A 23,370-nucleotide genomic window follows, 5' to 3' on the forward strand; every position below is an offset into this window, starting at 1 on the left:
AGAAGAGAGCATATTAGCTGAAAACATTAGCAAAAACAAAATATTTTTAGCATACACCATATTACTGGGAAGCAGAAGGAAGTAATTATGATAGCACCATTGAAAACCAAAGCATGGAGGAGCTTGACGGCACAGCATCTGAATATTCAAAGACGAGGAACATAATCTGCTGAATACTCAGAGTAGGCATAGAGGGAAGGGAGAAGATCAAAGATGTAATGGCCACTAGCACTGTGATCTCAAAACTAAAAATTTAAACTCAAATAATATTACTAGGGACAGATAGCTTATGATCCTGGATTATTTTGGAAGCTATGTAAGGAATCAAATTTCCTATCAAATTTATAATCTGTCATGATGCAGGACTAGCGAGCAAGGAAGCATGGCTCATGTTAGCCCCAATGTTTTAAAAAGGTAAATGGTTCTGAACCAGAAGACTACAGGCTAGTGAGTCTATCTACAGTCCCAAATAAAATTTTAAAGCTATAACCAAAGGTGCATTTTCCAACACAAGTTTTTTTATTTTCTTCTTTAAACTCTTAACCACAAATAATGGACTCTAGGCCCCATTACCAAACACTCGCACCTAAACTGGATGTCAAATCCCAAGGCTTGCATGGGTATCCAAATAATGGCAGTTGCTCAAACTGGGCAAATAAGGGCTGATCTAAGCACCCAAATGAAGTATCTGGGTGTCTATTTTATGTATTTGCATATGAAACCTGAGCTCAGAAAAGTCACCAGCTCTAGTGAATTTCTCCTTTTCAAAAAGAGGGAATATTTCTGGAACTAGTATATTCTCTCAAACTGGTAGTAGTGTGCAAGTGTGCTAACAGTATCACAGCTATTTCATTTTTGTAGTGAATAACAAAGGAGAAAAAGATAGAGAAAAGACAAAAAAAATCTGTTAAAGTGCACAATGATGGATGGTGGTTGTGTATTTTTGTAACTTGTTAAAGCCTAAGGCTAAGATAATATATTAATACATTTGATTTGATTTGTGTATGTCTGTGTTTATTTGTATAAAGCAATGGTTCAAGTACTGAATATAATTTTAATTATCATTTTTACAGAAAACAGCAATCACAAATCATGCCCCTAAAATGCCTTTTCATAACAAATGTGCGAGAAGTAATGTGGTATGAAAATAATGCCAAAAACTCTGAATCAGTTCTAATTAAATTCATGTATACGTGGGTACAGTTCTCTGGCATGCAGACTCATAACACCAGAGTTTTAAAAATCAGTTAGTTAACTCATTATCACAAATCATGAGTTTTCAGTTTCAACTTAACATCAGCAAAATTGCCATTTCAACCTTTCAAAAATGCCTTCCTTTAAAAAAAAATCTTTTGTCTTGACATCTCTTAACATTATACTAATTGTACCAAGGCACTTAAAACAGACTGGGGTAACAAGGATATGGGCCAAAAATTTAATCCACCTGAAAAATATCACATATTTTTATTCACACTGGCTCCAAAAATAACACTGGTACATAGATAATATTAAAACTAGTTATTGGATAATTCAATAACAAACCTCACATGCCTGATGTTTTGCACAACTGCAGGCCTCTGAGTGTACTTCATAACATTATTCTACTCTATTTGTTCCACTCTTATGAAGACAGGATATTGACATAAACAGAAACAGCAAGATTCTTGCACTATCCTAGCTACTCACAGGGCAAGAAGGCAAATCAAAGAGAAGCAGCACAAAGCATGCATGCCCACACATCAAAGCAGCTGGTAGAATTAAAGGTATGTCAATTTCAACAGTGTCTAAGTTGATTTAAATATGCTAGATGTGCACTTTCCCATCTTAAGTGAATAAAATGATCTCATTTTCACTAAAAACATTGACAGTAGAAAATCAGGACTAGTGTTGCTAGAATCCATTTTAGGGGCATCACAAAAAAACCCAAAAAACAAACAAAAAAGAAAAACAAAACCAAAAAAACCCAAAACAAAGTTAGTGACTTAATTTATTTATCACAGGAGAAAAAGTGTCTAATTAATTAAGTCTATGATAGTGTCACCCAAGTAGAAGACACAAGTCACCTAATTCATTTAAAATAATTCATTAACCAAACCTGTCATATGTACATCGCAATTCAAATTTATTTTCACCAGTCTAGGAAATAGCAACTAGCTATGCCTTGTCTATGAAGAACTGTTGTTATGGTGACAATTTTTTATTTATATGTTAATGGTGTATATAGCATAAAAATCATAACTTCACAAAAATGTACAGTTAGAATATTTTTAGCATTAACAATACTGTACTAAAAGTACACTCCTTTTTCACAAGGGCAAGAGTATCTGGAATTCCTGTGCAGCCAATATTTTTGCTGTTCGGAAGGAGTGGAGTATTAAGAACAGTTTTAGACAATGTGGGCCTTCTACTCATTTCAGCCAACATTTTTTGACTTCTGTGTTGTTGGTTGTTAGCAGGGTCCAATAAAAATAGATGTTCTTTAAAAGAACATGTGTTTTTATTGGTTCCCCAGTTTGCTGAAAGATGCCAACAGCTGCAAGGATGAAACTGGACTTCCTTCTAAAAACATGTATAAAAATCTTTTTGGAGTAGGGCGGAGAGAAGACATGACCCAGTTTAATACTGACAAGGAAGCATCAGATGTTTGCTTTTAAGGCCTAAAGGAGGAAGTCTTTTATTTTTAGTATTATAAATGTGAATTTCTAAACCCTGCTATATCAAATGTGTGAAGATATTTACTTGTGAAACATTCAAGCTATATCCTAGCAATATCAGAGATGAGTGAAACTATTTTAAAATGATATATCAACTTAAGTAGATTTTGGACTGTCTACAGATTCTTATTTGAAAGAAAACTGCTCATGTAGAGGAAATCCTGAATTAAGCATTATATTATGTAAAAGGCAATAATCATTTAGAAATCTGTCTTTCTTAGTTCGAATATCTTACATACTTTGGACACAATCATGGCACATATGCATAGGTCAAGGGTGGGGGGATAAGCATGGAGTAGAGTCCTGGAGACGTAGCTAGGAAGGGGTCATTAGAGCCTTGGTGGAGGAATGTGTTGTTTCATGGAGATTTCATACAAGTAACCCAGCTCACTCATGTAAATAGATTTTACCACCAAGAAAAGCTGTGTAGTCAAGATATGCATTGCCTATGCAGAGATCCGGTGTGTAATGTCAAAAAAGGGTGAAAGGATTTGATAGAAAAACAGGAGACATTTTCCTAAAGAACAAATTATTATAACATCTGGATGTACACATTAGCTCTAAAATTACCAAGCTTAAGTTGGCTTTGCCCATGTCACCACTTTGATAGTCCCATCTTGATGTAGACCCTATATTTGAATAGTGATTCTCTTTATGTATTTGATTAAAACAGTATTTATTAACCTTAAAGATAAAAAGTGAGTCACTAACCCAAGCCATTTTACTGAATTATACTAATGCACCTATAGAGATAATTATCTACATGAATTTATTTAAATTTGATAACTTAAAAAAATCCAGTTTGATAGAATACACTTAGTTGTATGTCCTGACACATAAAACAATTGTTTAAAAAAAAGCCCTGTAGATCTTTTTTTCCCAACAAGTGAGAATCTAAATTCCCAATTGCACTGACCTCATTGAAGCTCCATATAGGTACAGGATACATTCTGATGCAGGATCTAGGTCAAAATCACTACAGTCCAGTCCAGAAAGGTATTTAAGCATGAACCCAACTTTAAGCATGCAAGTAGTTCCATGAACCTCAACGGGATTATGCCAGTGCTTTATGTTAGGCCTGTTCTGAAATACCTTGCTGAAATACAAGTGAAGTAGTGAAATTGACAAGAACCAGGTTGCAGCCAATACCTGTAAGGGGAGAGAAATATTTCCCTCTCTACTGTCTTTCAGTTATGGTCAACTTAGGTGTTCATTTAACAATCGTATGTACAACATTTTGACAGAAATGCATTTATCCTCTTATACAGAGTCAAGAGAATGTTGCTGTTTTGCTGAGTGACAAGAAATTTAATGAGAAATAAATTTTGATGTATTTCAATAGAAATATACAAGAGATAAATTAAACCGACCTTTGAATATCATGTTCCTACTGGCCAGAGTAGTATTTCTGCAAGTGATAAATATTAGGTACATTTACAATAGCAATCACTTCATCAGTGGCATAAGCAACTCACATACAATCTGTACATGGAGCACTAGAATTTTTTTTTTTTAATTATGGCTATTTTTTACATGTGATTTTTTTTCTCAGTCATCTATAGACATGAGTGAATACAATAATATGAAGCAGACAGAAACAGTTTAACTGATTTTACTCTTGTTTTATTATTCTATTATCCTTTTCTTTATTTTCTTTTAAAAGATCTTCACATGAGAATAGCACCCAACTCAAAGAGTCCTAATGGAATGCAAGCATGCTTAGTTTTTGACAGTTTTTTTTCTTTTTTTGAACAGTCTGCTCCTTGTCCCAAATTCATCATGATTGCTTGAGAGGCAAACATCTTGCCACTTGGATGCTACACAACTCTTTCCTTTGCAGACAAAAATAATACCAAACTCTTCCAGTCAAAACACAAACCAACCTTTGGTGTCAATATGAATTATGTACATTGAACTGCAGATGTTTGGAAGCACTTATATCTATATACATAGATTTTATCTTTTGTCATGTAGAAGAATTATTTTTTGTTCAAAAATAAATGAGTTTCTATACAATTATCACTAGAAGGATTTTTCCATTAAACTATAATTTTGAATGAAAATTTTCTACTGTCTGAAAGAAAAGGTTTTCTTCAAAGTCCTGGCAAACACTCAACAAATGTGTTTAAATGATTATCTATACAATGCCTAGCATCTTAAAACTACCGGAATTTCAAGAAAGAGAAGTGCTTTTATAGCGCTTAGGCCTCAGAAACATCTGCCTCTTAAAAAAAAATTATATTCAATTAGTAAGAGAAACATTTCAAGCTAGAAACATTTTTTGCAATTGTGTATTGGGGTCTTGCTCACTCAGAAACCATCAAAAGAAACATTAAAAAACAAATGAAACACTGTCTGCATTGCTACTGTGAGCCAACTGGAGCCTGGCGGATTAAAGGAACCAGATAATACACAATGTACATCACAAACTGTGCATTTATGAACATGACAAAGAGCAGCAAATCAAGAGTTCATTTATTTTCTTTGGAATACTTTAAGGAACCATAAAACAAGATGAATGGAAGTTTCAGATTATTAACTCCTTCTGTCCCTCTTCATTAAAAAAAAATCTAGACCAGTACAACCAAATTGTGCCACTAGTCACACCTGTGCAATTTTGTTTGGCCTTGAGTGTAATTTAGCTATAACTTTTATGTAGTTATTGAGCCTTTTTTCCCTTTCAGGATGAAGTTTGGAGGATCCATGGCAAGATCAATTTCCTCTTCAGTAAAGTCTCAATGTACATTTCTACCATATCATAATGAACTCTCAACATTTGGCAATGTGAGGAAAGAGTCAAACCTATGATGTAGGACCTAGAAATGATCAAAACTATCTTTGTCTTTGCAAAGGGCAAAGACTGGTAATGGCTGGACCTAAAGAGATATGGTGGTTTGATTTGAATAAGCAGTCTACAGCTTGGATTGCTTAACTAAACCTGTTAAGTTCTGGAAATCCAGATGGAAGTCTTGCAAGCATAGGCTATTTCAGAAGATTTTTATTGACATGAGTGAAAACTTTCATTAAGTAGGCCTGTAACAGAGTCAAAACTGGTGTCAGGCCCCAATTTTCAGTGTTGCTCCATTTATTGTTGCAAGGTCCAAGTGACCTAGTAGTGTTAAGTTTCACTTTCAAAAGTGAATTTGGCATTTAGGAGTCTAAGTCCCATTGATTTTCAATGAAAAGGTGAGAAAAAATAATTTAAAAAAGTAGTATCTCTAGAAATTACCTAAATTAGCCTTTTGTAGGTCTAAAAAGGCCACAAAATTTAAGGCCATTATATCCTGGCCTTTCAGGAACAGAATCACAGAAATGTAGGGCTGGAAGGGGTCTTCAGGGGTCATCAAGTCCAGCCCCCTGCACTGAGGCAGGATCAAGTAAACCTAGACTGGGGTCAGCAACCCTCGGCATGTGGCTCATCAGGGTAATCTGCTTGCAGGCTGCAAGACATCTTGTTTACGTTGACTGTCTGCAGGCACAGCCCCCTGCAGCTCCCAGTGGTTGTGATTTGCTGTTCCTGGCCAATGGAGCTGTGGGAAACTGGACACAATTCTCCAGTTTGGAGAACTCACCAGTGCTGAATAGAGCAGGACAGTTACCTCCCCTGACTTACACACAGCACTGCTGTTAATACACCCTTAGAATATATGGAGATATACCTATCTCACAGAGCTGCCCCCTGCCTTCACTAGCAGGATCAAGTACTGATTTTGCCACAGATCTCTAAGTGGCCCCCTCAAGAATTGAACTCACAACCCTGGGTTTAGCAGGCTAATGCTCAAACCACTGAGCTATCCCTCCCCCTGGGAAAATTATTAGCCTTTTTTGCAACTGCATCATATTGTTGGCTCATATTCAATGTGTTATCCACTATAACCTCCACATCCTTCTCTGCAGGACTATTGCCTAACCAGTTATTCCCCATGTTGTGTTTGTGCATTTGGTTTTTCCTTCCTAAGTGTAGTACTTTGCACTTGCTTTATTGAGTTTCATAGTGTTGATTTAAGACCAATTCCCCAATTTATCAAGATCATTTTGAATTCTCACCCTGTCCTCCAAAGAGCTAGCAACCCCTCCCAGCTTTATGTCACCGACAAATTTCCATTATCCAAGTCATTAATGAAAATATTGAATAGTACCAAACCCAGAAGTGACCTGTGGGACCTCACCACATACATCCTCCTACTTTGACAGCAAAACTATTGATTATTAAGCCCAATAGATTTAATATGGATTTCTACAGGGATACAGACAGAGAATAATTCGACCCACAATATTTTTAGCCATGCTGTGGACAAAAAAACCAAACCAAACCAAACAAACAAAACCCCCACTGTATATGCCAGATAGAATTAGATGTAGCTTTTTATTCAATTAACACTATAAGCATAGATCACAGTCTCCCGCTAAGGCTAGTGGGAGGGAAATTCAAACCTGGCATAAAGGAATAGAGCTTCTGGCTCAGGAGGCATGTCGAGGCTGTGGCAGAGTATAACAGCTAGGAGGGTATGGGGTCAAACTCCACAGCTCTTATGCTACTCTAAATTATCTAGAAGCTGTTTTGGCCCCCAGTGGCCCCAAGATCCTGGAAGCAGAACGATGGGTTTAGAGCTCAGTCCACTTGAGCATCTGATCCATTATAGACAAGTCTACAGGCCTTTTGTTAGATGTTCTCAGGTCACACACCATCAACCTTCAGAGCAGGTGTATTACTTTTGTCTGTTTTCTTGCACTGATAGCATGCATACAAAAGTATACATTGTATCACATGACATAAAATAATTGCATCAGTATCCAATGGAAGAGAAAAGAGTGCTCTCACATTTTGTTGGAAGTAATAGATCAGAAAACTGGTGTGCTGGGTCCCAAGGGAAAATAGGGAATATCTCATTCTCAACGGGGTACTGCTTCTATTTCTAGTCCCACAAGGCCATGAAGTGTCTTACTTTCAAGGGATGTCATTTTTAGGTCTAGAAAAACTGCCACTGGCCCACATTTGAATCTTATTCATTGGGGACCTAGGTAATTTGGAGGGAAATTCCACATTTGGCGGAAAGGTTGGTAACATTTTCTTTGCAAATTAATTGCTGTTGTTTGAAGCAGCTCAGTGGTCTGGAATGGTGAAGTCCCAGAAGATGGATTAGGCCTCAGTCCTTCAAAGATTTATGCATATGCTTAATCTCAGACATTGTGAGCACTCCCACTCAACTACCCACTCCTAGAAAGTTAAGCACATGCATAAGTCTTTGTGGGACTGGGGTCTTATTGGGCAGGTAATGAGATCACAGATATAACACTTTTCATATGCATGTGCAATTTGTCACAGGACTTACCCATTTATCACATGGATCTCACTTCTGCATACATGATATATAACTATTAATGTAATTCTTCTCAATTCCCTGGCATTTTGGGCTTGGTTACAAGATGTAATCCAGTGTTCTCTCTTCACACAGTATACCGAAATGGTCTGTATAAGGAATGGGTAAACTCAGTGAAGTTCTAGGTTTTGCAACCTCTCAAACTGTTTTTAGGGGTTGCAAAACTCATTTGAGTGTGTGACCCTTGCAATTTACCTAAGAACATTCAATTAAAAGACAAAAAGCAATACGTTTTTTCTAGCAAAAGAGAATCCTATACTGTGTACTGGAAAAAGATAAACTCCCTTCAACTAATGCTGGAATAAGTGGGTGCCTTGTACTTGGCACGTATATTGCATATCTTTTCTCTGGACTGTATTCCTCTCTTACCTTTTATCCCCCAGTGGAGGTTTTTCTTTGCTCTCCCTCTGCTACTTTCTTCATAGTCCTTTCTAAGCAGAATGTAAAACGTAATAATTCCAGAATCTGAGTGAAACTTTAACACACAATACTGTACTGGGTTTGAAATTAAGCAAAAATATGTTCACCCATGTTTAGGGTTTTTAAATGCATCTCATATATAAATAAGAGACTTCTGTTTTACATGGAGGTCACATTATTCATTCAATTTTCTAATTTCAGACCTATAATTCTAATAAATAATGTATAAACTAAACATGTAAGCCGATAAGTAGTGCTCATGGTAATAGGTTAGTGAGCTTATGCACGGGAAACCAATATAGTACAATCAACTTTAAATAGTTCATACTTCTGTGCATTGTACATATCAAAACAAAAAACATTACCAGTGATCCCAAATAGTTCAGCTAATTGCACATTTTAATTAAGAGTTCATCGTGGGAGAAAAAAGATGCAATAATTTAAAAATCAAAGCTTTTTATTTATCACTGTCACTAATAATGAAACACAAACATTTATTCTACCAAACAATTTGTGGATCTTTGTTAGCAAAAATCATTATCACCGGATAGAGATCTAGAAGTACAATATATTTGCTGGGGGATTCTTTATTACTTTCAATGCATAGTAGCAACTTCAAAAAAAGAATCTCAGCATGAACAAAAAAACAATTCCAATGTAATTAGTTTGGAATATTAAACAGCACTAACTGTTTAAAATGTTTAAAGAATATAATGACAAAAATATGCCTAACATACCAATTAATTCTTAGAGTAAATCATGTGTTTCTGGACACTGACATGTGTATCAGTATTGATACTCTAAAAATCCACTGACTACTCAAGGCCCAGTTCTGCTACCCTTACTCCATTAGTCTCATTGCAAGGGGCTACTTGCAGAGTAAAATATAATGCACATTGAGACTAGGTATCAGAGCAGGTACTTAGGGTACATCATCTACACTGCAGCTGGGAGCTTGCTAAAAATAGCCAAGGATAGCACAGGCAGCAGCTCAGGCTAGCCGCCTGAATACAAACCCACACAGATGCCCTGGGTATGTATTCAGCAGCTAGCTTGATCCGCTACTCATGCTACCTCTGGCTATACTGCTATTTTTAGCACACTAGCTGGGCAGAGCTAGCACATTCCTGTCCACCCAAGCCAAGAAGCACACTCCCAGCTTCAGTGTAGACATACCCTTAGTGAGAATTCTATTTGCTATGTATCACTGACCCCCCCGTGACGTCACTCCTTGTGTTGGGATGTTAGGTAGTCATAATATTTTGGAATGGACCTGCAAAACTACTTCCTAACCTCCTGAAAACTTAACTCACTTTGGTTCATCATGATCACAGCACTATACAAAAGACCAGCCTTAGGACTTCAGGGAGCATGTTGTGAGCCCCCCTAAACTTAAATTATTCTTTTTCCATAAGAGAGAGGTGAGGATCTTCAGGATGCTAGCAGTCTCCTCTGCTGCAGGAAAAAGTGGAGGCCAGCTGTTTGTGCCGAGTTCTGTTCACATCTGCCAATGTTTTTAAAAGTTTCAAGGGACAATTCTTCAAATAACCTATAGGTTGAAGGGCTATTGCTGCACAAACAACTGGATGTGTGCACATACTAACTAGTACATTTTAGATTGTCTTTTTCCTCCAATTATTTAACTACACACAACAGAATAGCCAGCAATATTAATATACCAGCCCTGATCGAAGCAGTCATTCCATCCTATTCCCTCAAATTCACAGAGATTTCTGACAGAGAAGAACAGAAAGGAGCATAAATTCATCTAAATTCACCACCCTACAAATTGTGTACATTTTTACTTGCTCTTTCCCTTCTATTTTATCTCATTTTTCTCTCCTTCCATATGAGAATCACAGATGCCTCATTTTTTCTTCACAATTTTGTCTGTTTTCTTCTTTTGTGTCTCTTCCTTTGAAAAGCAGCATCTTCTTTCCTCTCGTCCTCACCCTGTCCTGCGCTGTCCACCCCACTGCGCCCCCCCCCACCCATTACAATGTCTATTCCCCTTTGGTCTCTTTAATCTGTCCTCCCTATCTCCACAGATGTTCTCTGTATTATATGTCTTCCCTCATAAGTCTCTCTCGTTATACGCAGCAATGTTATAGCAGCTGACTATCATAAACTAATAAGTCGTTACAACAGCTTTCTGAGGTTAGCAGATAGGGCCAGCAATACTTGCTCGTTTTATGGGATGGGAAGTTAAAAGAGAAAGTTCAAGCGGCTAAATCAAAAGGAGCTCATGTTAGAGCTAAAATTAGACCCTTGCTTTCACTACTATGCTAGCCCATTAGACTACATGATATTTAGCTATTGCTTCTGGTGGCCACATGTTCTGCCTGTTCAGCAGAGAAGCTGGTTCCACTGCAATCAGATGGCTTACAGCCAGGAGGCAGCTTGTCAACCATTTGGCACAGCACCTCCCCTTACAGACAGCTGCTAATTGCTCTGCTTTACCTCTTCTCCTCCTTCCCCCCTTAAAAAAGTTAAGCAAGCCACACTAGCATTGTTCACAGGAATATACATAACTGAATGGAGGCAGTGGACACAGTCTGGTACACCTGAGTTCCAGCCTTGTAAACTGGGGAAGCTGCTGGAAAAGGTTGGTAACCACAGTTTTAAATGGTTGGCTAGAGCAACACATTTCCAGACTAGCCTTTTCTCTACAGACATTTCAGTGCTATAGAAGCAAACATCCAGCATAATCCATCCTCTTTTCCACCTATTTCTAGTCATGAGGAATATGATTCTCAGGCTAATGCAGAGTATTCAGCTGTTGATATAGGTATGTTTTTGTACAACTGTAACCTTGTTTCATTGAATGCAACTAATGTAAGTTGACGGACAGGAAAACAAAATTCTGAAAACAATCTGTCATTCTAATGAGCTGGTTTTCAAATAAGCTTCAATGGATTTACTTGAAATCCATATGCAAACAAGACTATTGCCTAAATGTTAAGTTGGCAGTTATTGCACAAAAGGACAAGAATGCGTCTTGTCCTTTTTTAAATACCACCACATTAGTCCAGGAAACAAGTATCAGGGATCGCTGTGCAATAGCCATAGATTATTAATTTCCTTGTTCGGTTATTATAATCATGGGATTACAGGTGTTTCCTCATGGTACACAAACTAGCTGTTTGCCATGATGATAAGTACTGTACTCTCAAATGAGCTGTCAATTGCTTAAGTGCCTGGTCTTGATTTTCTCGCTGAAAATGTATGTTCCCCAAACATCTTTAAACCCTAACAAAAGCTACTTTAACCTAGACAGGCTATAGGAATCTAAATGAAGATAACTAACTAGGTACATTAGAAGGGAAAGTTTCAACAGCTCTAACAGTGGCAACAGGTACTTTTTCAATAATCAAAGAGTAGTTCCTCTTTTCTCCTTGGAATGAGGAATGGAGATATAGGACATGTTGCTTTCATTGTTCTCACTGAAAACATCCCCTATCCCCCAACACGCACACGCTACATAATGCTACATAGGGCCAAGAACGTAAATTATATAGAAGAAAAGGTGCTCTGCATGCATAAACACACAACTATAAACCTTCAAACTTTAAAATTATTAAATCATTTTTTTCTCCAAAACATTACTGCAGTTCTTCCTTACGGAGAGCTGAACAAGGACAGAATTGAAAATGTAAATTTCAGATATTTTTGTCAAATGTGATCAAATGCAGCCAAAAATATTTTTTTCCAATACAAGCAAAGGCCAATTTTGCTCAAACTTTTCAAAACGAATGACATATGGAGAGACTAATCCTGTGATGTTACATCAAATGAGGAAAATATTTTAAAAAATTACATAAAACAGAAAATATTAAGAATGTGTAGCTTTCTCAGCTTCAGCTATAGTGTATGCTATCAAAATGAGATTTATTACACGTGTGTGTATATATTTTTAAAAAAATCTTGTTTCATTAACGTTATATCTGGGGGGATGGAATTAGCTACCCAAGCTGATGGGGGGCTTCTGAGAGCATCAGTTCTGAATGGAAATTTGCTGTTATTTCAGAAAAGCCACCTCAAAGTTTTCAGACCACTAACTGAGAGGCAGAAAGGCCTAAAACTAAACACTGTGGTTCCCTCAAGACCTCTTCACGTTTCCCCAAGAACTCAGTTCAACTTCAGCCTTATCACTCAGGTTCCTTTATTTGGAGACAGCAAAGCTATGCTAAGTTAGTCAGACTCAAGCATAGGCATGAGAAGTACAGGTGCAGGGAGCACTGCAGCACCCTCAGGTTTTATGTGGGGTACCATTGCTGACCACATGCCCGCCTCCAGCTTTAGCCCTAGCCTTGGCCCCTGTACCTCTGTCCAGGTTCCCTCTCCCAGAGACACAGCCCTGCTCCCAGTCCCCACTATTGAAAATGTTTCAGCGCCACTGAGCATGGGGGTAAGCATAGGGCGTACGACACATCCAAGGTTACACAGCAAACTTCTTCCTCCATATACATTTACGCATTACATCGCATATACTATACTGGCATCACTGGGATTGGCTTGGTTAATCTGTGGGAACCAATCCCTGTACAGCATGCTCTATCCACACACTGGCCATGTACAATTTACTCTTTGCCTCATCTTAACATTTCTGACTTATCCATTGCTATCTTGTCCATTGTAAATACACCGCTACCTTGATATAACGCGACCTGATATAACACGAATTCAGATATAACGCGGTAAAGCAGTGCTCCGGGGGAGGGGGGGCTGCGCACTCCGGTGGATCAAAGCAAGTTCAATATAACGTGGTTTCACATATAACGCGGTAAGATTTTTTTGGCTCCCGAGGATGGCGTTATATCGAGGATGAGGTGTAGTTCCCTGGGTGTTCCCCTTTATCTTAGCTAGTACAGATATTCTGTTTCCAGCCTGCTGATTCGTTTACCTCCCTAAACCCAAAAATGATGCCTCACCCACGTCCAGTTATTCATGTCAAGCCAGGTCTACACTAAAAAGCAGCAGAGAGAGTTTCTCTGAAGTGCAGCCTGCTATATGTGTAACCCCATCACCCACACCCAGCTCAAAGTCTCCAGGCAATTCCATCATTCACATTTACAGGGAAAGACACCCTAAGTAGAGGGAGATCTGAGGAAATTTTAAGCAAAACAGAAAGCTTACAGAATGTTATGACATCTCTTGAAAGCAATGGGGTGGATCCATCTGCCAAAACAAACAAAATGAATAAATGTCTCACAACGGTTGAGAAGTGTCTGTATACCATGGAGGAGAGTATGCAGCACATAAAAGAGAAAATGTAATGAGACACACAGCAGCTGTCTATGTAAGAATTTGGTCCCAGCATGGAAAGCAGAATGGCCCAAGTATTGGTTACAAGTGAAGAATAAAGATCTGGAGTTTCTTCTAAGAAGAGGCTGCTAGATGCCATTAAGTTTCATCAAGAGATTTATTAGGCTGGTTTTCCTGATTGGTTTAAATTAAGGTTCCCATCCCCATGCAAAGTCCTAACATGTTCTAGTTGTCATTGGGACTTTCAGAAGTGGGGTTATAACCTGTGCTTTTAGACTGAGAAAGAATAGTTGGGCTCAGAGGAGTATAGAGGTAAAGGAAGCAACCTACAAAGGGATAAAGATTTTCACTTCCTGACCAGAGCTCCCCAAACCAGGTTTGATAGGAGGAGGCCAGAGATATCCAAAATGCTTCAGGCAGAGTGGACGCCTTCCTCTTCTACCCAGCACCAGTTTGCACTGTGCACTGTAATCCCCTTTTGGGATACAAAATCAGCTCACCACCTTCTGAAGATTACTTGGAAAGAACACTTGCCCAGTAACAACTTAGAACAGTGGTCCCCAATGCAGTGCCTGCAGGCACCATGGCAACCGCTGGGGCATTTATGTGCGCCCGCCTAGTGCCCAGCAGGGGAGAGAAGCTGCGGCCCAGTGCCTGCCGGGGACAGAGAACTCCGGGGCTGCAGGCTGCGGGCGCCGGTGTTCTCGGTCCCTGGCAGGCACGGGGCTGTGGCTTCTCTCCGGCTTCTCCAGGGCTGCAGACTGCGGGCGCCGGTGTTCTCGGTCCCTGGCAGGTGCGGTGCTGCGGCTTAAGCTGGAGAGAAGCTGCGGCCCCGTGCCTGTCGGGGACAGAGAACTCCGGGGCCGCGGACTTCAGGTGCCGGTGTTCTCTGTCCCCGGCAGATGCGGGGCCCACCTAGTGCCCAGCAGGGGAGAAAAGCCAGAGCCCCGTGCCTGCCGGGGACAGAGTACTCCGGGGCTGCAAGCTGTGGGAGCCTGTGTTCTCTGTCCTCCCAGCTTCTCTCTGCACTGCCCAGAACTGGCGCCATAAGCAAAAAAAACACTCCGACTCTGCAGAATGGATGGAATGCCACCCCATAGCATGTGCTGCCCCAGGCACGTGCTTGCTCCACTGGTGCCTGGAGCCGGCCCTGTATGTGAGTAATTGTTGGCACCCGCCACACTCTTCTGAAAACATGAATGTGCTACTGGCCACAAAAAGGTTGGGGACCACTGACTTAGAACCTTTCCAATGAGACTGTAATGTGAATAAAACAACTGATCTCATTCATTCAACATAATTTGTTTACCCTTACTTTCTAGTTCTGTGTGAACTTTAGTAATAATTAGACATGAATGCCTAAGGCTCAACTGCTTTGCAGAAGAGGATGGAAATCAAAATAAAAATTACCTAAGAAAATAGAAACGTTGTGAATGACTGTAAGAAGAATCATGAGTCAAACACTAATTCCAGTAAAACTTTTGGTTAATATATTTATTATGTTTACTAATTTATTGTATTTAATTTGTTAATTCTAGGGCAAAAAAATTATTATGGTTGAATTTTTCTTCCAAAGAGACACTCTATATTATCAATGGCATAGAAAATTAGAAGTAAATATTATTGATATTTATCCAGTACTACAGTATTAGGTCTATGCTACAGTATTTTACTTTAGCTACGGCAGACATTAAATATTTATGACTGTGAAAAGCAATTATTGTAGTTACATGTCAAATCAATAATGAGCCTAAACATACAAGATTTAACAGATGGCCGTTCAGTTATTTTTGCTTAAAGTTTAAAATATCCTTTATTGCCTTCTAAATATGAATGTCAATGAGGATGTTACTTTTCAAATTTACCTTTCATTAAGAATCTTTCAAATACCTTTGTCCATTAAAATTTGGCAATTTTTTTTACTATAGCGACCAAAATATAAGTTTGAATTGAAAAAACTTTTCAAAAAAGATTGTTTTTACTGTACCAACAGCGTACACCATGCTAAAGGTGCCAAAACACACTACAGAAAAGAATGGCGATAAAAACTGCGTAGAGCACTGTGGTGTTGCACTCTATATGATTTTATGAAAATATGCTAATATAACTGGAATATGCTTCATGCAAAAGGTCTCTTGTAAGGGTATCATTACAAAGCTTATAATCTACTGAGTGTGATCATCCTAGTTGTATAAATGTATCACTCTTGTATGTAAACCTAGAAATATGAAATACAACTCTGAGGGCCTATTGTAATTATGCAAAGTGTGGGCAATTAATGGTGGTTTGTAATCTTGATGGCTCCCATCAACCAGGACAATTGACTGTGGATGGCTCTGTTTGCAGGCAAGCCTTCCTGTGAGTCAGGCTGGGAGAAATAAAGGTTTGGGGTCTTATAGTGACATGTGATCATGTCACCTGAACTGGAATCCATCTTTAACCTGGTGCTTTTCCATTGAGGAGCAGTGGGAAGCCAGAGGAACAAAGGATTCCCGATTTATGCAAAAGATATATAAGTGGGTGGAACAGAACAAAGGAGCAGTCATCATGAGGAATCCCCTAGCTACCACCTGAGCTGGAACAAGAGCTGTACCAGGGGAAAGGACTGTGCCCAGGCTAGGAAGGTGTCCAGTCTGAGAAAAAAAACCAATGTATTGAAACATCTCTAAGGGTGAGATTTTACCTGTATTCATTTGTATTACTGTATTAGGTTTAGATTTGCGTGTTTTATTTTATTTTACTTGGTAATTCACTTTGTTCTGTCAGTCAGTGCTTGGAACCATTTAAATCCTACTTTCTGTATTTAATAAAATCACTTTTTACTTATTAATTAACCCAGAGTATGTGTTAATACCTGAGGGGGGGGGAGCAAACAGCTGCGCATCTCTCTCTATCAGTGTTACAGAGGGCGAACAATTTATAAGCTTTATACAGGGTAAAACGGATTTATTTGGATTTTAGACCCCATTGGGAGTTGGGCATCTCAGTGTTAAAGACAAGAACACTTCTGTAAGCTGCTTTCAGTTAAGTCTGCAGCTTTGGGGCAAGTAATTCAGACCCTGGGTCTGTGTTGGAGCAAACAGGCATGTCTGGCTCAGTAAGACAGGGGTCCCGAGCTGGTAGGGAAAGCACGGGCAAAAGTAGTCTTGGCACATCAGGTAGCAGCTCTGAAGGGAGGTTCTGTGATTCAACCTGTCACAGCACCATGTCCAAAATCTCTTAGACAGTAATATCTCACAATGACATGCTTCCTCCTTTCAGTTTTTCCAGTGGATACCTGGCAGAGCCAGTATCCCCTCAAGAATAATAATAAAAAAATGATTACACATGACTCAAGACTTCCCAGGGCAACACTGATAAATTCACAGAAGTTAGAGGAAAATAAATATTAGTTCATGTAGGTTTGTCCTTTTGCCAGTGTAGAATTGTTCCCTAAAATTCAGTCTTTATTGCTGAGACCTATTTAATTGTAAATGACTAAAATAATGGGGCTTCCATGGGTTCTCAAGGGAGATTAGTCAATGGCCTAATATTCTTCCCAGTCTGGAATTACTCATGATATTCAACTTAACTTTACTTTTGCTCAGTTTTATTCCATCACAATTATATTCCCCTCCCTTTTTTACCACCTTAAATACTTCCTCTTCTTCCTTACTGCTTATATCTTTCAAATAGTTTAGGTAGCTTGCCTTTCTCATAAGTCACCATAAACCTTAGATGTCCATTTAACCAGTAAATCATTTTCTTGTAGTTTTCCAGTGTTTCTCCAACTTGTTGATGTCCCAGAAATAGGACACAAAATCAAGTGTTCATTGTGTAGGGGTTTCTATAATTGCTGTAAAGAGAATTGATACTGTATTGATATTTTAGGTAAAAAATGCACAATACAGGGCAGGATGGCAACTGCTTCTAATAAAGATGTGCAAGCTTTCTTTTACATTAAACCTAGCCAAAAAGGAATGGGGAAGGTGGGCCAGTATTTGCAGATAGGATTGGGTATTCATCTCAGTCAATTCCACCAATCCATCTCATCAAGTGGGAAACTTGTTGGGGCTGGTGGTGATAGGAATACCCCAGCTGAACAGAGAGGGGAAACATATGCTGAGGGAGATATGGGGGCGACCCCCTCCTCGAGCAGAATCTCTAGCCACTCACTGGCCAGCTGAAGGAAGGGAGCTGATTGGTCCCTCAGCTTCCCCTTTCATTAATTTCAAACTCTAGCTCAGGCCACATGAAGCCCCTTTTTGCTGTTTTTCAGCCGCCCCACCCTGTGCTGGCAGCTTCAGAGTTGTGTTTAGTAGATACTGTTGGTGTGACTGATTGACTGTTTTGGGGACAGGAAGAAATCTTTTTTCTTCCCATAAGGAATTGGCAGAGGCCTGAGGAGGTCATTGCTTTCCTCACAGCATCCTTGAGGCACAGTTAAGTTTAATAGGATTTAGTAGTTAGTTGTAGTACTTGGTGAGGATGTTAGTTCATCACAATTTACAGTCAGTTTCTACTATGGTTAAGAGGAACAGTAGCCAGAAGTAAAACACCTGGGATTTTGCTGATGGGCCTTGTTCTTATGGTGTAGAGGAAGAGATTGTGGCCTTCCTGGGCTGAGATCCCCCTTTTAGTTACCCTCTGTCCCCCTCACAGAGTGAGGTGGAGATGGTAGAAGAGCAAGTTGAGCCCTAGGGTAGGCTGAAAAGAGTCTATCCTGGGTTGTGGGTTATATGTTAGTAGACCTGTAACCCACACACTAGAACCACTTAATATGGTATGTGAGAATATGGGTAAAAGCAGGTAGCACTCCTCCCCTGGGTTAAGTTTAATAAACTTGCTCCCTTCCACTTGAAATCCATCCTTGTGTTTATTCTCATTCACTGCCATGTCCAGATCAATTCAGGTCATTTTGGACCAAGGGAGAGGGAATTCAATTCTCAAGTCCTCATGGAGAACAGCCTGTGAACAACTCTCTTCCTTGTAAGCCAGAGAGAATTCAGCTTGAACCTTTCCATTACTTGCAACTGCAGTACTATCACAGGAAAAAGTGGGATCCCCACAAGTAGGCAAGTCTCAAGTCATTCAGGGCTTTCGGCCAAAGAATAGAGAAGAGGTCACAACCTCCTTACCAAATGCAAATGTCTTGGTCACTGTTGCTATCAGGCCACTTAAAAACAGGTAGAAATTTAAGAACATGCCCAAGTTGCAAAGTCACCTATCAAAGAGGCCTACATAACCTCTGCTATAGACACTCTATTGTTTCCACCAAGTCATCATCATTATCATCATCTCCCCATTCTTACCAGAGCCTCAATCAACTCAATCTCATCCATAGCTAACCTCACCCAGACAAGAATAAAAAACACCTGGCCACACTCCCTGTAGTAGAACCTCAAAGTTACGAACTGACCAGTTAACCACACATGTGATTTGGAACCAGAAGTACACAATCAAGCAGCAGTAAAGACCATACAGTACTGTACTATGTTAAACATAAATTACTTTATTAAAAAAAAAAAAGCAGCACTTTTCTTCAGCATAGGAAAGTTTCAAAACTGTATTAAATCAATGTTCAGATGTAAACCTTTGAAAGAACAACCATAATGTTTTGTTCAGAGCAACGAACATTTCAGAATTATGAACAACCTCCATTCCTGATGTGTTCGTAACTCCAAGGTTCTACAGTAAATGAGTTGGAGACATGAACTTAGTTGCTACCAATATACTAAAGGCATTTAATCATCTTTTAATACTTCTGCACTCACAATCTTTATAGTCTCACAGGCATGTTGAAGAGCAAATATGGCTAAGGAGAACCCTGCAGCAACACTGGGACATTACTACACTTTGGGAGCTCTCAGAAGAAATAACATTGCTACCAGAGAATAGCTCTTCCCATTTCTACTTTGATCTGTAGACAAATCAACTCCACGCTCCTCCCCCCACACGCACCCACCCATGATTCATATCAAAGATAGCAGATAGATGTAACAGCATGTAGCAGCATGAACAAAGATATATTTGGCCACTATTATTTGCAGGTGCCTCCATCCATTGCTCACTTTGCTTTTAGTTCAGAAAAAATATGAGTCACTGAAATCAATATAATGACTCTGATTTACACCTGCTGAGGATATGGCCCTAAATCTCCACCAGAAAGATAATTTTGAACACAAAAGCAGCCTCTTATATAAGTTATAGATTTCAAAATAAAAATGGCAAATACAGAACTTTTTAGGATTCATTCCTAGAATAAACAGTGATAGCTTAAAACAAAGAGGAGAGAATGGGGAAAAAACCATTACAACAAAAGAAAATAAAAATTATCTCCCACCTTCTCTTTCCTAATTTCATTTAGACAGGACTGGTAGAACTTTTGATATGATTAGCTAATTTTCTGTCTTCATAAACAAAATGGATTGAGTTTTCATTGCTATAATAATAAATAATAATGCTTTGTATTTATAAAGTGTGCTCATATGCAATACTAAATTGAGAAACGTATAATCACTTACTCTTTAAATAGACTCATCAGGATTTATGGAGGCTGAGTATAAAGACGCAATTTTTTTTTACATTCAGAAATCTTTTATGGGGTAATAGAAAGACAGACAGACACAATCTAGCTACCAATTTTTCCATATAAATGCTTATACAAGATTCCACTTATGTCATTAGGAAGGGAGCGTATCATAAAAATAAAGTCAAGCCAATCTTTTTTAGAATTTCTTTTTTTAAACAAAGAGACAATTCAAATGTATGAGAATGTATTTCTGAGCAATGTAACCCTAAGATTTCAAAAGCATGTTGCCTGTGCATACTACAATTTAATAGGAAAACCTCCCCAACAGTTTGGATACTGTATATTTTTAAAGGTAATACCCACTGAGCCAAATCCTCACTCAAGGAAAGTTTTCATTAAAGTCAATGTGATTTTACCTGCTCAGTAAGCAAATCAGATTTTGGCCTAACACTTAGGAAGTGTACAGCACTTTACATCTTCAAAGTACTATAGAAACATTACTTAAAAAAATACCTGAGCATATAATTTCAGGCACCTATACGAGTGAGAGCACTACATACTGTATACTCTCCATTACTTGTAACACAGTGGAAATTTACTCTACAGGTTGTTAATGAAACAGGCCACCAGTGATAAACCATTTTTTCCTTTTCATCCTAAGGTTTTGACATTAAATATTTAAATTAATTCTAGAAAGTGGTTTGGGAGTCTGAGCTGTGTGATCCTAGAGCTTAGCACTATGATAGATGAGTCAAACAGCAATTAATCAAACAAGCTTGTATGCAAATTTATGGGCACTACCTACTGTCATTTTCAAAAAGGGAAGGTGTTCTTATGTACTGAACAGAAGATGAATGTTCCAGTTGAAAATTTATTAAAGCTTATAATTAAAGATACAAGGCTTAATCATGCCCTCAAATACTATGTAGATATGTATCTTGTAAATTCTACACAACACATTGTTTGCATAAGCACAACAGGTGATTTAACAATACAAATAGTGATGTGTCTCAGGGCAGAATTCAGCCAAAAGTTTGTGACATTAAATGGAGAAAATGCAATATTAATTAAAATTTTGCTTCAGAAGTTCAAAAAGACAAATTTTAATCCCTCTTTTCAAGGAAGTTATGCATTCACGTGTACATATTTACTCATATTTAGCATTCATACTAGATACAGGCATCTATTATAAGAACTTCTTGAAGGAAGATTAGAAAATCCTTCTGAAACCTCTATTTTCACTCCCTCCATGTCCTAGAGGCTGACCTGTCCTTCCAGCTGAGGAACACAGTTCCCAATGCCATCAATCAATGCCATACCTGTAGTCAAACTAAGAGGATGGCTTCAGAGATAGTGTGACAGATTCACTTTCCTACGGTGAAATCCTAGCTCCAATAAAGTCAATGGGAGTTTGGCTACTGAGTTCAACAGGGCCAGGGTTTCATGCAGCGGCACAAAAAATCTGCCAATACAGAAATCACAGCCTCTGCCATGTCGAAGTGAAGAAACTAGTTGAGATTCCAAACATATAGATCTCTAAATCTTCTCAAACTGCCCTATTAGGGCATAAGAACAGCCATACTGGGTCAGACCAAAGGATCAGCCCAGGATCCTGTCTTCCGACAGTGGCCAATGCCAGGTGCCCTAGAGGGAATGAACAGAACAGTAATCATGAAGTGATCCATCCTGTCGCCCATTCCCAGCTTCTGACAAACAGAGGCTAGTGCAGGGGTCGGCAATCTTTCAGAAGTGATGTGCCGAGTCTTCATTTATTCACTCTAATTTAAGGTTTTGCATGCCAGTCATACATTTTAAGGTTTTTTAGAAGGTCTCTCTCTGTCTATATTATATAACTAAACTATTGTCGTATGTAAAGTAAACAAGGTTTTCAAAATGTTTAAGAAGCTTCATTTAAAATTAAATTATGCTGATCTTACGCCACTGGCCCGCTCAGACTGCTGCTGGCCTAGGGTTCCGTTCAGGTAGGCCAGCAGCAGGCTGAGTGGGACCCCGGCTGGCAAGGGGCCGGCAACCAGAACCCTGGGCCGGCAGCGGGCTAAGTGGGACTGGCGGCCGGGACCCCAGACCAGCAGTGGGCTGAGCGACTCAGCCCGCTGCCGGTCTGGGGTCCTGGCCATGTTCACATAGAGTGGGTACCTACCTTCTCCCTGGTTCAAGCCCATTCTCTTCCTCTCTCTCTGCACTGAGCTAAGGGTGGGAGTGCACTGAGCACAGGGCTGGGGATGAAGGAGCAGGCTGGGGACTGGGGTGTAGGATCTGGCCAGGAGCTAAAATGAAGGAGGGGGTCAGGGTTGGGGCAGAAGGTTTGGGTGTGGAGTGCTTCCCTGGGTAGCTCCCATTTAGTGTGAGGGGTGCAGGTGGGAATGGGGGGTGGTGGTGGTGCAGGAGCTCCCATTTGATGCTCAAGGGTGGGGGTGTGGATGTGGGGTACAAGATTCAGGGCATGGGATGTGTGGGGGCTGGGTATGTGTGGGGTGCAGGAGTCAGGGCAGAGGGCTGGGGGCATGTGAAGGGGGTGCAGGAGTCAGCGCAAGGGGTGTGGCGGGGATGGGTATGTGTGAGGGTGCTGGAGTCAGGGCTGGGGTCATGGGGGGTGCAGGGCTCAGGGCAGGTGGCTGGGGGGGTGCAGGGGTCAGGGCAGAGGGCTGGCTGTGTGTGAGGGGGGTGCAGGGATCAGGGCAGGGGCTTGGGGTGTGTGGGGGGGGTAGGGCAAGGAGCGGGGTGGGAGTTGGGACTCCTGGGCTCCGGGAAGGGGCTGGTGTCTGATGCTTGGGGGAGGAGTGCTGGGAGCAGGGACTCTGGATTCCTAGGTTTCCAGCTGGGCTCTAGTTGTTCGAGAGGGCGGAGGGCAGATGGAGACTAGGGCTCCAGACTCCTGGATTCTGCCCTCAATGCTGGAGGGGAGTAGGGTCCAGTAACCTGGGGTGGGGAAAGAGGCATAACCCAGCTATTCCCAGGGTCCAGCAGATGGCGAGCCACAGCCCCCGGACTCGGGCTCAGGTTCGGGCTGTGGGACGTGGCCTGCCCCAGTACAGAGCTGAGCTCATCCCAGCACCAG

General features: G+C 40.0%; 1 protein-coding gene across 14 annotated transcripts in view; it reads right to left on the reverse strand.

The window, feature by feature from the left end:
* Positions 1 to 23,370, reverse strand: part of MIPOL1 (mirror-image polydactyly 1) — a 292,792-nt gene that overhangs the window by 134,742 nt on the left and 134,680 nt on the right. The gene's annotated exons all lie outside the window — the stretch shown is intronic.

This window comes from Mauremys reevesii, linkage group 4 (genome assembly GCF_016161935.1).
Source record: "Mauremys reevesii isolate NIE-2019 linkage group 4, ASM1616193v1, whole genome shotgun sequence".
NCBI lineage: Eukaryota > Metazoa > Chordata > Testudines > Geoemydidae > Mauremys > Mauremys reevesii.